Raw genomic sequence first — 4,285 nt, forward strand, 5'->3', positions numbered from 1 at the left:
GACATATGCCGGAAATTTACCCAGTAAGCCACAGCTTCGAGGCGATACATAGATTATAGGGCCCATGCTTCTGGGGTTCATTTTGAGGACAGTTTTTGGCCAGCCAGCATTTCCTGTTTGTTCCTGTGATCCCTCTGCCCCGCCTGGTGTTTAGCTATAGGGCATTGTTTACTCCATCTTGGGTGTGGCAATTTCCCACCTGCCTTGGGGGAATTCCTTGTGCAGCAGCTAGGTTTATAAGGATTTTCCCTAGGTAGATCAAACTGCCACCCAGGTGATCTCCTTTCAAATGACCCAGATCTCTTGTGTGTTCTTTCAATCTCCAGGCCCTTGCCCGGCTCGTGTACAGTACAGTGGCGCACGAACTGTACCAAGAGTAACACAGGGTAGGCATTACAACAGATTAATGGAGATGGGTTAATTTAAGATATGAGTTAACCAGAAATATACTTAAGCTACTAGCCAAACAGTATTGCAAATAATATGGTTTCTGTGTGATTATTTTGGGGCTGAGAAGCTGAGAACTCACAAGTGGTTTTCTACTACAAATGTAGACATGAAACTATACAATAAAAAGAGGTCCCCATGCCCATCCCAAGCCCTCTGCTTCTGCTACCAGCTGGTCTTCACCATGTCCATTCGGCACATTTTACTAAGAATGGTTTCAAAGTTGCACTCACTGGGCACTAGTTGAGTGTATCTGCCTCTCCCACACACATGGGACCTTTTGCCCAATTCTCTGGTCACCAACACTCTTACCAGTGTTCATACCAGAGGAGTGCTCTAAGGTCCCAAGTCATCGGGGTTTCAGATATCCCTGGGAAAAATAATCTTTAAGCTATGCTCAGGGAATTGTAATTGCTTTGGTAATTCACATTTTGTCACCAGAAAAAAAACAAAACAAACAAACAAAAAAACCTCTTCCACATCAAGCTAAATTAACCTCAAGTTCCTCCTTGTAAATTGTACTTTTGAGACAGCGGCTATTCAGGTCTACATGACTACCTAATTCTTTGTTTTTTGGGTTATTTTATTTTAGTTTTGGTTTTTTTGAGATAGGGTTCCTCTGTGTAGCCTTGGCTGCCCTGGCGCTCACTCGATACATCTAATTCTATCCTGGCTCATTCTGCAGTTTGCCTGGCCACGGATGCCCTATATCCTTGTATAATAAAGGTTTAAGTTCTCTCCAGCTGGCTACTTAATAGCTTTCTTCTCTTGGCATTATATTTGGAATAAGATTTATTTGTTCTTTGATCATTTTATACATGTATGCAATGCATCTTGATCATATCCAACTCCAATTGCTTCTTTCAATTTCTTTAACAGCCCCCATTTCACATTCAAATCCTTAAAAAAAAAAAAAAAAAAACGAATATCGTTGTAACCGAGCGCCATTAGTGCTTCTTGCTGGAGTGTTGACTGGTCTCCTCAGCTTGACCGTGTACAGATAGCCACAGCTGCAGAGTCTGCAGTGTCAGATCCGTGTTCTGTCTAAACAAGGCACAGCACTCCCGCCTGTTCTCACGCTGACGTTCATTCTGTCTCCTCTTCTAAGATGTCCCCTAACCCTTGGAGTGTAGAAGGTCGATATGGCCATCTCATTTAAGGTTGGTCACTTGAACAGTTATGAGTCTCTACATTTACTGCTGCCCAGTGCAGAAGCAGGCTTCTTTAGACAAGGCTGAGAGCAGGGCTGCTCTGTGGAGACAAGCTTTACTATTTAGAAGGCAGTTTGACAGCTTGTCCACTGAGAACCGAGCAGTAGCAGGAGTGTGTCCTTCCTCCATCCCCCACACCAGGGCCCATGACCTCTTGAGGCATGGGCTTTTGACCAAGTTTACAGAACTATCTTTTTTCTTTCTTTCTTTCTTTTTTTTTTTTTTAAATCCCATGTGTTGTCTCATCAGTGACAGGCAGCTTGGGTCAAACAATGAATTCATCACAGTGCTCAGACAGAATTTCTAAATATGGAGAAAGGTGATTTACAAACAATTCACTACGTGACGAGTGTGGATAGACTTTCCACAGACACATGTTTGATTGCTAATGCTAACTGGAACCAGGAAGAACACGGGTAGTTGACATTCTGTTCCCCCCACACATGCTGTTCTAGTTGCTGTGGTTTTGTTGTTGATGTTGTTAATGTGTCAGTTTAGCTTGGCTGAATTTAGCTTGAATTATATTTTTCTAGATTCCTTTTCTTATAGGCTGGGTTTCTGGTAAGAATGGATCCCAGCATAGGATTTTATGGGAACTTTATGAGAGTGCAAGTCCAATAATACTCATTTGTAGGTCACACTTCACTTACCTGCTGGTCAACACAAGACAGGGCCCTTCCTGTGGACCCCCCGTCAACTTCTTTTTCTGCATTAGTGTTCAGCTCTCTGGTACGTTGGCTTTGACAGGAGACCTACACCGTCAAGATAAGTGCAGCAAGGGTGTGTACTTCAGTCCCTTTCTGTGGACTCCAACTCCAGTTTGTGTATTTTAGCTAGTTTACCCTGTGTCTACTTCCCTGTTAACTCTGAACTCCCGGGAGCAGAGGCTCCAGCAACAGACATAGAAACAACAGTCTTTAACAGTAATTAACCTACAACTGTACAAGGTAAAAACCTCTGTTAAAATCCCTGTGTCTCTTTTATCTCCATCCCTGTCATCATTATCTGTCTGTAACCTGTGTCTTTGTGTCTACATCTTGACCTCTGTCTCTATCATCTTTAGTTCTTTCTGTCATCCGTGTCTCTGTCAACTGTCTCCTGGTGTGGGGAGTCCTTTTGTATATGTGTTGCTTTAATTGGTTAATGAATAAAGAATCTGCCTTGGCCTGTGATAGGGCAGAGTAGAGCTCGGTGGAGAAAACTAAACTGAATGCTGGGAGAAAGAAGGTAAAGTCAGGGAGACACCATGGAGCTGCCAGAGGGAAAAGACACACTCTGCCAGCTAGAACATTGCTAGTAGGCTACAAACCTCATGGTAAAATATAAAATAATAGAAATGGGTTAAGATATAAGAGTAAGCAAAAAAATATGCTTAAGCTATTGGTCAAACAGTATTGCATATAATATAGTTCTGCATGATTATTTTGGGTCTGAGAGGCGGGGAACAAACAAGCGGCCTCCCTCCTCATAACAGTCTCCTCTGCCTCTGTCCCCACCTCTAAAATCTCCATCTCTGCCCTTGTCACACATGTATCTATTTCTTCCATTTCTTTCCATGTATATCTGCATCTCATTTCTGTCTTCTGTAAGATGCTGTTTCTGGTACTCTGGCAGACCTGGACTACTGTGGTTGCTGTGGTCACATGCTTTCCAATGGAAGAGAGTAGTTGGGAAGAAAAGTATTGACAAAGGGGAGAAGCCAGGGTCCCATTCTGGAGCCCCTGGGTAACGGCAAAAGGCCTGGTAGGTAGAGAAAGTTGGCTGCACTCTTCTGGGTTAGGGAAGGATTTTCTTCAATTTCCTGATTCACAGACTACTTTTAGACTTGGTCACTAACAGCTGATTCCACGCATTTGGTTAGGGTGAACCTTGATGTAGCGTTCTTCCTATTTCTTGTGTTTGGGACTTAGAACTCATGTCTGTGAGCTGAAAATTTGTATCAACTCTGGAAAGCTTTTGGTTATGGCTTCTACAAATATTTTCCGCCATTGTTCTTGCTCACCTTTCATTTCAGGAGAACAAATTGATGGATCTTATCCTCCTTAGCTTTGCTCCGAGACTATATTCATTTCTTTGTATTTTCTTCTTGTACTTCTTTTTAAAGATAGTTTCTACTGCAGTCTTTAAGCTGACTAATCTTTCCCTCTCAAGTGCCTATCTGCCATTAATCTCTCTAACATCTCTTTCATCTTATATTTTACAGCTTTATCTTTGGTAGTTTAATCAAGGTCTTTCAAAAAATATCTTCTTATTTTGGTAAGTTGCTCAGTTAGTAAAGGCACCTGCCCTAAGCCTGACCCTTGTGACCCACAGGGTGGGAGAAAATCAAATGCCATTCATTGCCCTATGACCATGCATGTATCTCCTATAGATAAACATGAAAAAATTAATATCTTTTACAATTACTTAATATGATTCATCTTCTTACTTTCTTGAGTAAAGGGGTCATAATATTTATAACTGGTCTGGTGTCCATCATCTACCAATTCTCTGCTCTGCCATTTCAAGGTCTATTTCCACTGATTAGTTTTCCTGTTTTCTGTGAGTCACACTTCATTGCTCCTTGGCATGTTGGATAATTTTGACTAGATGCCAAACATTTTCATCTACAGTGATGAATAACTGTA

This window comes from Myodes glareolus, chromosome 5, assembly GCF_982192425.1.
Source record: "Myodes glareolus chromosome 5, mMyoGla1.1, whole genome shotgun sequence".
In the NCBI taxonomy this organism is placed as follows: Eukaryota; Metazoa; Chordata; class Mammalia; order Rodentia; family Cricetidae; genus Myodes; species Myodes glareolus.